Source organism: Papio anubis, chromosome 11 (genome assembly GCF_008728515.1).
Source record: "Papio anubis isolate 15944 chromosome 11, Panubis1.0, whole genome shotgun sequence".
NCBI classification, from domain to species: domain Eukaryota; kingdom Metazoa; phylum Chordata; class Mammalia; order Primates; family Cercopithecidae; genus Papio; species Papio anubis.
The window spans coordinates 95,807,184-95,821,478 of NC_044986.1; the positions used below are offsets into that span (position 1 = coordinate 95,807,184).

At 44.1% G+C, this 14,295-nt stretch overlaps 1 pseudogene; it reads left to right on the plus strand.

Moving 5' to 3' along the window:
- Positions 1 to 10,995: 10,995 nt before the first annotated feature.
- LOC110744207 lies at positions 10,996 to 12,886 on the plus strand (annotated as a pseudogene).
- Positions 12,887 to 14,295: the final 1,409 nt, after the last annotated feature.

The following is a 14,295-nucleotide window of genomic DNA, read 5'->3' on the forward strand; positions in this document are numbered from 1 at the left end:
TTTCTTAAAAGAAGACAAGAATCGGGCCGGGCGCGGGGGCTCAGCCTGTAATCCCAGCACTTTGGGAGGCCGAGGCAGGTGGATCACTTGAGGCCAGGAGTTCAAGACCAGGCTGGCCAACATGGTGAAACCCTGTTTCTACTAAAAATACAAAAATTAGCCAGGTGTGGTGGCACATGCCTGTAATCCAAGCTACTTGGAAGGCTGAAGCAGGAGAATCACTTGAACCCAGGAGGTGGAGGCTACAGTGAGCCGTGATTGCACCACTGCACTCCAGCTTGGGCAAAAGAGCGAGACTCTGTCTCAAAAAAAGAAGAAGAGAAGACTCCACAGCCAGGTTTCCTTAAGTAACAGTCACCCCTGGGGAGTTGAAAAACATCCTTCCACTAATAAAAATGTATTTGTGCGCAACTGGGATGAATGTTCACCAGGGCAGGGATCGATTTCTGTTTTGATCACTGCTATATCTCAAATACCTACAATAGTGTCTGGCATGTAAACATCTCTGTTGAATAAGTGAGTGAATTCCTTTTCAGAAATCTGTTTGTCAAGAGGTGTTCTCAGGGAGGCAGGACCTGTGTCTCTTCTCATTTTCCAAGCACAAAGCTGAGCACTTGAGAAGAACTAGCTTCATTCTTGCTAGTGGACCAATTGGTTATCTCATTGAACAGGCAAAAGTAATTGGACCATAGGTATGCTGTGTCTTTTTTTTTTCTTGAGACAGAGTCTTACTCTGTGGCCCAGGCTGGAGTGCAGTGGCATGATCTCGGCTCACTGCAACCTCTGATTCCTGGGTTTAAGCAATCCTCCCACCTCAGCCTCCTGAATAGCTGAGATTACAGGCATGCGCCACCATGCCTGGCTAATTTTTGTATTTTTAGTAGAGATGGGGTTTAGCCATGTTGGTCAGTCTGGTCTCGAATTCCTGACCTCAAGTGATCTACCTGCCTCAGCCTCCCAAAGTGTGGGATTACAGGTGTGAGCCATCACGCCCAGCCAATATGTGTGCATGTGTCTTTATAATAGAACAATTTACATTCCTTTGGGTATATATCCAGTAATGGGATTGCTGAGTCAAATGATACTTCTGTTTTTAGGTCCTTGAGGAATTGCCAAACTGTCTTCCACAATGACTGAATTAATTTGCACTCTCGCCAACAGTGTAAAAACGTTCCTTTTTCTCTGCAACCTCACCAGCATCTGTTATTTTTTGACTTTTTAATAATAGCCACTCTGGTGTGAGATGGTATCTCATTGTGGTTTTGATTTGCATTTCTCTAATGATCAGTGATATGAAGCTTTTTTCATATGATTGCAGCACTATTCACAATATCAAAGACATGGAATCTACTAAATGCCTGTCAATGGTAGACTGGATAAAGAAAATGTGGTACATGCATACCACGGACTACTAAGCAGCCATAAAAAAGAATGAGATCATGTCCTTTGCAGAGACATGGATGGAGCTGGAGGCCATTATCCTTAGCAAACTAACACAGGACGAGAAAACTAAATACCGCATGTTCTCACTTATAAGTGGGAGCTAAATGATGAAAACATGTGGGCACATAGAGGGGAACAACACACACTGGGGCCTATCAGAGGGTGGAATGTGGGAGGAGGGAGAGGATCAGGAGACATAACTAATGGGTACTAGGCTTAATACCTGGGTGATGAAATCATCTGTACAGCAACCCCATGACACAAGTTTACCTGTATAACAAACCTGCACATGTACCCCTGAACTGAAAATAAAAGTTAAAAAAAAAAGGAAATAGACAATTGTTTGTTTGTTTGTTATTTGTTTTTTTTAATCCAGTGAAGTTCCGCTCGCTGTTGAGTGAGCTTTTACCTAAGTTTCTGCACATCCGATCACTGTCAAGGGCCCCCAGTCATGGTCTGAACGTTGCTCAAATACTCACCAATGAATGACTACGAAATAAGTGGCAAGGGCAAAACCACAGCAAGAAGGAACATGAGGAGCAGACTCTTCCTTTGGCCTCTGTCTGGCCAGGTTCCTTATTTTCTTTGGGTGGAGGACTCAGACTGGGTGCACCCAGTCACTGGCAGCCTTGGAGAGCGGCGGCCCTGGGTAGGACGGCAGGAAGCGGCAGTGGTGAGCAATGGTAGCTCGACTCGGGCAGCACTCACAGATTTCACGGAACATGGACGAGGCTCTCGTCATGGGCTGACCACAGAGCCACAGCAGCATGTGTGCTTTGCCCAAGTTACCTGAAACTTCACGCCCAGGAGCCAGTGACGCACAGGGAGAATTTCAGCAATAATGCTGGGCGGGCAGCACCTGTCCAAGACCTCATTAAGTGCTTTATTTCTATCAGGACACGTTCAGTGACAGAGAACTTCCGAAATAAAGCTTTGGTTATTCCACACCCAACTTCACCCAGAAATATACAGAAGTATGTTCTCCACCACTGGAAGAACGAGGTTGCTTCGGTAAAGTGATGTTTTAAAGAGCTGCCTTAACATCATTTAAGTATCTAAAAACATAATTGTTGTTAAATGAGAAAATTGTCAACCAACTGTTCTCCATATTCACAAAGGGCAAAAGGGAGAGAAATAGGTTAACATTTGGAGAAGAGGCATTGATTAGACTGCATGGGTGTTTTTTATTTATTACTATTTTTTAATGTTTTAAAACTATTTATTTATTTATTTATTTATTTATTTATTTATTTGAGATGAAGTCTCGCTCTGTTGCCCAGGCTGGAGTGCAGTGGCGCTATCTCGGCTCACTGCAAGCTCCGCCTCCTGGGTTCAAGCAATTCTCCTGCCTCAGCTTCCCGAGTAGCTAGGACTACAGGCACCTGCCACCACACTCAGCTAATTTTTTGTATTTTTAGTAGAGATGGGGTTTCACCGTGTTAGCCAGGATGGCCTTGATCTCCTGACTTCGTGATCCATCCGCCTTGGCCTCCCAAAGTGCTGGGATTACAGGCGTGAGCCACCGCGCCCGGCCTAAAATTTTATTTTTTTTAAAGACAGTGTCTCACTCTATTGCCCAGGCTGAAGTGCAGTGGCATGATTAGCCTTGATTTCCTGGGCTCAAGCATTCCTCCTGCCTCAGCCTCCTGAGTAGCTGGGACTACAGGTGTGCACCACCAAGCCTGGCTAATAATAAGAAATATTGTAAAATAATGATAGTTAATTATTATTATTATTTTATTTTGGTTTTGCTTTGTTATCCAGGCTTGTCTCAAACTACTGGACTCAAGTGACCTTCTCACCTCAGACCCCCAAAGGGCTGAGATTACAGGTGTGAGCCACCACACAGGCACTTTTTAATGTAAGGATAACTAATATATAAAACAGGCTTCCAAGAACAATTATAAAACTTCCCTCCCTAGAGAGACAAGACAAGGACCTGTATATTCATTCAACAAGTGCTGTAATGAACCCCTAACAAGGGCATAGCGCTAAGCTAAACGCTAGGGCAGACATGAAAGAAATGCAAGAGAGTGTTTAATAAGAGAGATGGAATTCACATGTGAAAAGCAGCCGTCACACATTCATTCAGCACACTGTGAGGGCCCCCATTGCAAAAGGCACGATGCAAGACTCCAGAGTATATTATAAAATCAAGTGAGAGTTCTGCTTCTAGGAAAATGGCAGACTAGAAATCCTGAAACTCTGTTATAAAGCTTTAAAATTTTAGAAAAAAATAAAAAGTTCAATATTTTGAAATGAATGGATAAGCTTGTAGGACGCCCACATGGAACGAAGCAGAAATACCAGCTCAGGGGGCCAGCCTGCAATGACGCTGGGGCTGACCCTAAAATGCCTTCCAACCCCAGGTGGTTTCAGAAATCTTTGTATCCAGTGAAGTCTCACTTGATGTATTTTTACATAAGTTTCTGCACATCTGATGGCTGTCAAGGGCCCCGCATAATGTCTTGAACATGCCTAAGATATTATGCTTGAAGATACTTTAAAATATCTTCCAACCCCAGGTGGCCTAACCTGTTTGAACAGCCTTGTTTATGGACACAGGAGATAAGCCTTGAGCACCATTTGAACAGAAGTCAAATCAATGAACACCCCCCATCACACACACACACAAGCACACACACACACCCACACACACAGCCCAGACCCAGGAAATGGTGAAGTGAGAAAAAAGTCTGCCTCACTGGCTGGTTGCAGTGGCTCACGCTTGTAATCCCAGCACTTTGGGAGACCAAGGGGGAGCGGATCTCCTGAGGTCAGGAGTTCGAGTCCAGTCTGGTCAACATGGTGAAACCCTGTCTCTGCTAAAAATGTAAAAATTAGCCAGAAGTGGTGGTAGGCGCCTCTATTCCCAGCTACTGGGGAGGCTGAGGCAGGAGAATTGTTTGAACCCAGGAGGCAGAGGTTGCAGTGAGCTGAGATCGCCCCACCGCACTCCAGCCTAGGCAACAGAGTAAAACTTTGTCTCAATTAAAAAAAAAAAAAAAAAAAAAATTGACCTAACTGAAGCAGAGGGCAAAGAGACAGGTTCTATTTCTGCTTTGGCTCTGGGTCATGTCTTTCAGTTCTCCCTGAACATTCATGGCCAATCTTCATGTTGATGGGGTCTGCACAGCTTGGAAAGCCACAAGAGGAGACAACGTGGATCCGGTTGTAAATGTCTGCAGTGCCAAGCAGACGGAAACACAAATGCTTCTGGAAAAATGTACACTCAAACCAACTAGGCCTTAAATATCAAATAATCCCCAGAGTAGAGTTCGAAATACCATGAGCTCGGCTGAGGGCGGTGGCTCACGCCGGTAATCTCAGCACTTGGGAGATGGAGGCGGGTAGATCACGAGGTCAAGAGATCGAGACAATCCTGGCCCACCCCATCTCTACTAAAAATACAAAAATTAGCTGGGCCTGGTGGCACGTGCCTGTAGTTCCAGCTACTCAGGAGGCTGAGGCAGGAGAATCGCTTGAACCTGGGAGGCAGAGGTTGCAGTGAGCCAAGATCACACCACAGCACTCTAGCCTGGCGACAGAGCGAGACTTTGTCTCAAAAAAAAAAAAAAAAAAAAAAAAAAAAAAAAAAAATTCCATGAGGAAGAATGCACAGAAAGAAAAAACAATAGAACCAAATCCAAACTATCACAACTATCACATAAAAAGATAATGACTACAATTAAAAATTGAAACACAAACATCAGATTAGATACAATGAAAGAGCAAATTAGTGGGATGGAAGAAACTTTTGAATACATTACTCAAAATGTACCCTAGATGCCAAAAATAAAAATAAAAAACGAAAGTAATAAAGAGGCTAAGACACATAGCAGAGAAGGCCCAGCATGCACTGAGTTAGGAAAGCAGTAACAGACAATGTGTGTGACAGGCAATATTAGCAAGGGTAGGACTCGGAATTTTGAGAATTGATAGGGCCAGGTGTGGTGGCTCACACCTGTAATCCCAGCACGTTGGGAGGCAGGAGGATTGCCTGAGTCGGAGTTCGAGTCTAGCCTGGGCAACACAGTGAAACCTTCATTCAATATAAAAACGAGCCAGGTGTGGTGGCGCATGCCTGTGGTCCCAGCTACTCAGGAGGCTGAGATGGGAGAACCGCTTGAGCTGGGAGGTTGAGGCTGCAGGAAGCTGAGATTGTGCCACTGCCCTCCAGCCTGAGTGACAGAGCAAGACCTCGTATCAAAACAAAGAACAAGCAGGGCGTGGTGGCCCACGCCTGTAATCCCAACACTTTGGGAGGCTGAGGTGGGTGGATCACTTAAGGTCAGGCATTTGAGACCAGTCTGGCCAACATGGTGAAACCCCGTCTCTACTAAAAATATAAAAATTAGCCAGATGGGGTGCACCTGTAATCCCAGATACTTGGGAGGCTGAGGCGGGAGAATACCTTGAACCAGGGAGGTGGACAGAGATCATTGATGTAATACATTCAGCAAGTCCCACAAATCCCAAGTAGAATAATTGTTAAATATATGCGGGGGCTGGGCACTGTGGCTCATGCCTGTAAGCCCAGCACTTTGGGAGGCTGAGGGTGACGAATCATCTGAGGTCAGGAGTTTGAGACCAGCCTGGCCAACATGGTGAAACCCTGTCTCTACTAAAAATACAAAAATTAGCCAGGCATGGTGGCAGGCACCTGTAATCCCAGCTACTCAGGAGGCTGAGGCAGGAGAATCTCTTGAACCTGTGAGGCGGAGGTTGCCATGAGCTGAGATTGCAGCACTGCACTCCAGCCTGGGCGACAAGAGTGAAACTCTGTCTCAAAAAAAAAAAAAAAAAAAAAAAAAAAAAAAAAAAAAAAAAAAAAAAAGCATCTAGAAAGAAACAGCCAGAGGCAAAACACAGATGACCTAAAAGGAGTAAAAATAAATAGCTAATTCCTCAGCAGCAAAAGTGAAAGTCAGGAAACTGTAGATTATTATCTTCAATATTAATGCTGTCAGAAAGTGAGTATTGACAGGAAATTGCTTGCCCAAAGAAGGCAATTCTTAAAAGAAAAAAGAGTAAAATTGTGACATTTTGAAGATGTTTTTGAAAGATTGTTTTTGAAAAAGCAATACTGAGAATAATTACCATTAACAGATTCTCAAAAACTCTAAAATATACAATTCCCAATAAAAGGAAATGATCATCGAGAAGTCTGAGATACAAGAAAGATTGGTGAATAAATAAAATGTGGGAACTTTTTTTTTTTTTTGAGTTTTGCTCTTCTTGCCCAGGCTGGAGTGCAATGGCACTATCTCAGCTCACTGCAACCTCCGCCTCCAGGGTACAAGCAATTCTCCTGCCTCAGTCTCCTGAGTAGCTGGGATTACAGGCGCCTGCCAACACGCCCGGCTAATTTTTTTGTATTTGTTTTTTAGTAGACATGGGGTTTTACCATGTTGGCCAAGCTGGTCTCGAGCTCCTGACCTTGGGTGATTCGCCCGCCTCAGCCTCCCAAAGTGCTGGGATTACAGGTGTGAGCCACCATGCCCTGCCTTTTTTTTTTTTTTGGAAACTGAGTCTTACTCTGTTGCCCAGGCTGGAGTGCAGTGATGTGATCTCAGCTCACTGCAACCTCCACCTCCAAGGTTCAAGTGATTCTCCTGCCTCCGCTTCCCAGGTAGCTGCTATTACAGGTGCCCTCCACCATGCCCAGCTAATTTTTGCATTTTTAGTAGAGATGGGGTTTTGCCATGTTGGCCAGGCTGGTCTCGAACTCCTGACCTCAGGTGATCCACCCACCTCGGCCTCCCAAAGTGCTGGGATAACAGGTGTGAGCCACTGTGCCTGGCTTAAATGTGGGAAAATCTAAACTCACTGATTATGTGAGCCAATATAATGGCTGATGTGTGAAGTTAAACATTACTGGACAACAACGGCATGTGAACTGTGAACGGAGAGATTGATGTTAAAGCATTCTAAGGTTCTTTGATTTGGGAGCAGAATAAAGTTTATTAGTTAACTTTGGATTAGGTAAAGTATTCATGTGAAATATAATAATTGCAACAATAAGGTATCAGAAGGGGACAATTAACCACTACAGGGAAAAAAATGGTGGGGGGAGATGAATACCTCAATCAATGTGGTTAAATCTCAAAAACATAATTTTGTGGCAAACCAAGTTTACGTAGTACAATAAAGCTTAAAAATAAGCAATATTCAGTAATGTATTTATTTAGAGATAAGGAAAAATTGGCAAAATTATAAAGAAAGGCAAAGAAGTAATTAATGAAAGGCAGAGAGGTAATTAACAAAATCAAGATGCTCTGGGAAAAGAATGGGAAAAGGTATTTGGTAATGTTTATTACTTAAGTTGAGTTAATATATTTATATTCTTTTATTAGCATTTGTATTAATATTAGTGTTAGTATTATTAAAAATATACATAGGCTTTATAGAAACTGTTTCTTTGTGGGGTTTTTATTTGTTTTTGGGTTTTGTTTGCTTGTTTGTTTGTTTGTTTTTAAGACAGAGTCTCACCCTGTCAGCAGGCTGGAGGGCAGTGGTGCCATCTTGGCTCACTGCAACCTCCGCCTTCCGGGTTTAAGCAATTCTCCTGCCTCAGCCTCCTGAGTAGCTGGGACTATGGGCATATGCCACCATGCCCAGCTAATTTTTGTATTTTTACTACAGATAGGGTTTCACCATATTGGCCAGGATGATCTCAATCTCTTGACCTCATGATCTACCCACCTCGGCCTCCCAAAGTTCTGGGATTACAGGTGTGAGCCACTGTGCCCAGCTTAGAAACTCTTTTAAAATTTGAAGTATGTTTGTACTTACATTTCTTTGCTATTGCAGGACATGCGCAGTGGCCCACGCCTGTAAGTCCCAGCATTTTGGGAGGCCGAGGCGGGTGGATCACCTGAGGTCAGGAGTTTGAGACCAGCCTGGCCAACATGGTGAAACCCAGTCTCCGCTAAAAATTCAAAAATTAGCCAGGTGTGGTGTCACTTGCCTGTAGTCCCAGCTACTACGGAGGCTGAGGCGGGAGGATCTCTTGAACCTGAGAGGGAGAGGTCAGCAGTGAGCTGAGATTGCACAACTGTACTCCAGCCTGGGTGACAGAGCAAGACTCTGTCTCAAACAAAAAAAAAGAAAAATTCGTTTGCTATTGCTGAGAAATACACCACAGACACCAAAACTCAGCAATTATAGACAAGAATCATTTTACAATCACTCATATTTATGCAGATGGTTTGGGGCTCTACTAATCTAGGCTGGGTTGGACTAGAAGCAGAGAAAGATACACTGCTGCTTGGGAGGAACTATAAAGTCACATGTGGCTGGGTGCAGTGGATCACGCCTGTAATCCCACCACTTTGGGAGGCTGAGGTGGGTGTATCACCTGAGATCAGGAGTTCGAGACCAGCCTGACCAACATAGTGAAACCCTGTCTCTACTAAAAATACAAAAATTAGCTGGGTGTGGTGTTGCACCCTTGTAATCCCAGCTACTCAGGAGGCTGAGGCAGGAGAATAGCTTGAACCTGGGAAGCAGAAGTTGCAGTGAGCTGAGATCATGCCATTGCACTCCAGCCTGGGTGACAGAGCAAGACTCTGTCTAAAAAAAAAAAAAAGTCACATGGCAAATGTAAGAGCAGAGAGAAATCCAGAATCAGGGTCAATAATGCCCCCATCACGGCTCCTTAACACAACAGATTTATTTCCCTTTATACTGTAGTAAAATACACGTAACATCAAACTTGCCATGTTAACCTTTTTTTTTTTTTGGATTGCAGAAATGTATTAAAATTGAAAGACGTTGTTTAATTAATCTTCTGTGCCATGAGAATCCATCAGGTTGTCTACAACAAAGGCCACCGGAAGGCTGAGGATCCCTTGAGCCCAGGAGTTTGAGGCTGTAGTGAGATATGATAGCGCTACTGCACTCCAGCCTGGGTAACAGAGCAAGTCCCTTTCTTAACCGTTGTTAAATGTACAGCTCAATGCTATTAAGAACATTCATATTGTTCAACCATCACCTCCATCCATCTCCAGAACTCTTTGCGTCTTGCAGAACAGAAACTCTGTAACCATTAAACAGTAAGCTCCCCGACACACGTCCCCTCCTCCCCAGCCCTTGGTGACCACTGTTGTCCTTTCTGCCTCTATTAATCTGACACCTGTAGTGCCTTACATAAATAGAATTATATGGCATTTATCTTTTTGTGAGTAGCTTATTTCACCTAGCATGTCAAGGTTTATCCATGTTGTAGCATATGTCAGGATTTCCTTCCTTTTTAAAGCTGAATAATGTTCCATTTATGTATATACCACATTTTGTTTAGCAATTCATCTGCAGGCCAGGCATGGTGCCTCACGCCTGTAATCCCAGCACTTTGGGAGGCCAAGGTGGGTGGATCATTAGGTCAGGAGTTCAAGACCAGCGTGGCCAACATGATGAAATCCCCTGTCTCTACTAAAAATACAAAAAATGGCTGGGCACGGTGGCTCAAGCCCGTAATCCCAGCACTTTGGGAGGCCGAGGCCGGTGGATCACAAGGTCAGGAGATTGAGACCGTCCTGGCTAACATGGTGAAACCCTGTCTCTACTAAAAAAAATACAAAAAAATTAGCCGGATGTGGTGGCGCATACCTGTAATCTCAGCTATTCGGGAGGCCGAGGCAGGAGAGTCTCTTGAACCTGGGAGGCGGAGGCCGCAGTGAGCCGAGATTACACCACTGAACTCCAGCCTGTGCAACAGAGCAAGCAAGACTGTCTCAAAAAAACCAACCAACCAAACAAAAAAAATCATCTGTAGATGGACACTTGGGTTGCTTACATCTTTCAGCTATTGTAAATAATGCTGCTAAGAACATGAGTGTATGTCTACCCGTTCAAGTCCCTGCTTTCAATTCTTTAGGGGTATACACCCCAAAGTGAAATGGCTGGTTTATACAGTAACTCCTTTTAATTTTTGGAGAAACTGCCATACTGTTCTCCACAGCAGCTGCACCACTTTACATTCCCACCCACAGGGCAGAAGGTTCCAGTTTCTCCCCACCTTCACCCAGGCTTATTGCTTTTTTGTTGTTTTTTGATAATAGCCATCCTAATGGGTGGGACATGGTACTTCATTGTCATTTTAATTTGCATTTCCCTAAGGATTAGTGATGTTGGGCATCTTTGAGCATCTTTTCATGTGCTTAGTGGCCATTTGTATATCTTCTTTGGAAAAACGTTTATGTCCTTTGCCTACTTTTTAACCCAGTTGTTTCCCCCTATCTTAATCAGGAAGCTTTTCACCTGTTTTCTGAGAGTTTTATAGTTTTAGCTCCACATTTAGGTCTTTGATCTTTTTTTGTTTTGTTTTGTTTTTGAGATGCAGTTTCCTTCCTGTTGCCTAGGCTGCAGTGCAGTGGCATGATCTCGGCTCAGTGCAAACCTTCGCCTCCCGGGTTCGAGCGTGTCTCCTGTTTCAGCCTCCCAAGTAGCTGGGATTACAGGTGCACACCACCACACCTGGCTAATTTTTGTATTTTTAGTAGAGACGGGGGTCTCACCATGTTGGTCAGGCTGGTCTCGAACTCCTGACCTCAGGTGATCCACCTGCCTCGGCCTCCCAAATTGCTGGGATTACAGGCGTGAGTCACGGCTCCCAGTTTTTAATCCATTTTTAGTTATTATTTATATATGGTGCGAGGGAATGTATAGTGTTATATACACATGCATATGTTTTGTATCCATGGTTCCTGGCTCAGAACCCCCATAACCCTTGTTAGAGTCTTTAATTTTTATGTCAGGTGTGTTAAGCCCCTGGGGCAGGCCTCAAGAAACAGAATCTCTGTCCTACTCTTGCCTTCCTTTCATCTGCACCAATGCAGGACTCTAATTTTCCCCCACCTTTCTGATTGTGGGTCTTAAGGCCCTCCCCAGAGAGAGTCCTACCCTATACCCTGCGGAAAGGAATGCTGATGTCATGAAGCTTCCATAAAAATCCAAGAGAACTGGGTTCAGGGAGCTTCCAGATAGCTGAACACATGGAGGTTCATAATAAACTGGTAAACATAAGTAAGTGTTTCCCTGAGTGCTGTGAGCTACTCTAACATGTTAATTGAACCCAGAGAAGGGGTTGTAGGAACCCCAACTTGAAGCCAGTTTGGTCAAAAGTTTCTGAGGCCCAGACTTGTAACTGAGGAAAAGGAGTGGCAGTCTTGTGGGACTGAGCCCTCAACTTGTGGGATCTGATGCAATCTCCAGGTAGATAGTGGTGGAATTGAACTGGAGGACACCAGCTGGCGTCCACTGATTGTTGATGGGGGAGAAAAAACCCACATATTTGGTCACGGAAGTGTTCTGTGTTGATTGCTGTGATGTGAGAGCAGAGGAAAAATATGGATTTGAGAGTTTTTCCCAAAACTGAAGGGTCCAACTTCATTCTTTTGCATATGGATATTCAGTTGTCCCAACACTATTTGTTGAAAAAAAGAAAAAAATTCTTTCCCTCCTTGACTGATGTTGCCATCCTTGTCTAAATTTATTTGACCGTATATGCAAGGGTTTATTTCTGAGTTCTCTATTTTGTCCCATTGATCTATACATCGGTCTTTATGTCAACACCACACTGTTTTGATTATGATAGCTTTGTAGTAAGTTTGAAGTCAAGAAGTGTGAGATCTCCAACTTTGTCCAGTAGATGCCAGCTACTGGCAGGGTTAGTCTCTAACCCCATACTGCTTGCTAAACCAACTTTAGAGATGGTAGAGAGTTGCAGGCAACATGTTGGTTCCACAGAATGGGCTCCCTTGCCTTTCTGCTTATAAATTCCACTGAAAAAGCATTGGTAAAGTCTCTCTTCCCACTGCCATCATGTCTAAGTCAGAGTCTCCTAAAGAGACCAGACAGCTGCAGAAGCTCTTCATTGGAGGGTTGGGCTTTGAAACAACTGATGAAAGCCTGAGGAGCCATTTTAAGCAACGGGGATGCTCAGTGTTCATTGAGCATCCACACAGCTCAATGAACTGTGTGGTCATGAAAGATTCAAACACCAAGCATTCCAGGGGCTTTGGGTTTATCACATATGCCACTGTGGAGGAGGTGGATGCCGCCATGAATGCAAGGCCACACAAGGTGGATGGAAAGTTGTAGAGTCAAAGAGAACTGTTGTCTCAAGAGAAGATTCTCAAAGACCAGGTGCCTACTTAGCTGTGAAAAAGATATTTGTTGGTGGCATTAAAGAAGACACTGAAGAATATCACCTAAGAGATTATTTTGAACAGTGTGGAAAAATTGAAGTGATTGAAATCATGACTGAAACGAGGCAGCAGCAAGGAAACGGACTTTGTAATCTTTGACGACCATGACTGTGGATAAGATTGTCATCCAGAAATGCCATCCTGGCTGGGCGCAGTGGCTCACGCCTAAAATCCCAGCAAGTTGGGAGGCCGAGGCAGGTAGATCACTTGAGCCCAGGAGTTCAAGACCAGCCTGGCCAATATGGCAAAACCCCATCTCCACTAAAAATACAAAAAATTAGCTGGGCATTGTGGCACACACCTGTAATCCCAGCTACACAGGACACTGAGGCACAAGAATTGCTTGAACCTGGGAGGTGGAGGTTGTAGTGGGCCGAGATTGCATCACTGCACTCTAACTGGGGCAACAGAGTGATACTCTGTCTCAAGAAAAAAAAAAAAGAAACACCACCCTGTGAATGGCCACGACTTTGAAGTTAGGTAGGGAAGCCCTGCCAAAGCAAGAGATGGTTAGTGCTCACCCAGCCAAAGAGATGAGAGTGGTTCTGGAAACTTCGGTGGTGGTGGGGGGCGGTGGTTTTGGTGGATTGTGGAGGAAACTTCAGTGGTCATGGTGGCTTTGGTGGCAGCTGTGGTGATGGTGAATATGGTGGCAGTGGGGATGGCTATAATGGATTCGGTAATGAGGGAAGCAATTTTGGAGGTGGTGGAAGCTACAATGATTTTGGCAGTTACAAGAATCAGTCTTCAAATTTTGGACCCATGAAGGGAGGAAACTTTGGAGGCAGAAGCTCTGGTCCCTGTGGTGTTGGAGGCCAATACTTTGCCAAACCATGAAACCAACGTAGCTGTGGCAGTTCCAGTAACAGCAGTACCTATGGCAGTGGCAGAAGATTTTAATTATTGCCAGGAAAGAAAGCCTAGCAGGAGAGGAGAGCCAGAGAAGGGACAGGGAAGCTACAGGTTACAACAGATTGTGAACTCAGCCAAGCACCATGGTGGCAGGGTCCAGCTGCTACAAAGAAGACATAGTTTTGACAAATATATGTATGGGCAAAAAACTCCAAGACTGTATTGATGACTAATTGCATAACAGGTTATTTTCAGTTTCTGTTTGGTGGAAAGTGTAAAGCATTCCAACAAATGGTTTTAATGTAGATTTTGTTTTTTGCACCCATGCTGTTGATTGCTAAATGTAATAGTCTGATCATGACCCTGAATAAATATGTCTTTAAAAAAAAAAAAAAGAACGGGCTCCCTCTAACCAAGGCTGAAGCATTTGCCTGATCAATAGCTGCATCCTACAGACCAGCATCTGTGTTAATTTGCTCTAATGAAGATACTATCCCTGGCCTAGCAACTGCAGTTTGGGTTTATACTTGGGTGTGTTTGCAGTAGGTCACTGTCATCTGTCATAATCCATTTATGTTATATAGAAGCTAGACAGGTAACGTGAATAACTACGATGAGGACCGCTATTCTGACATCCTGTAAGTCTCTGAGGGTGGCATGGGTCGCCATTCATCTCATTATTTCAAGGGCTTCTATTTGGCTTTTCCTACTATAATTGCCCTTACTGTAAAAATCAAGAAACAGGTGTGAGGTTTCTATGTGTTAGGTATTTTCATTTCTATCACACATT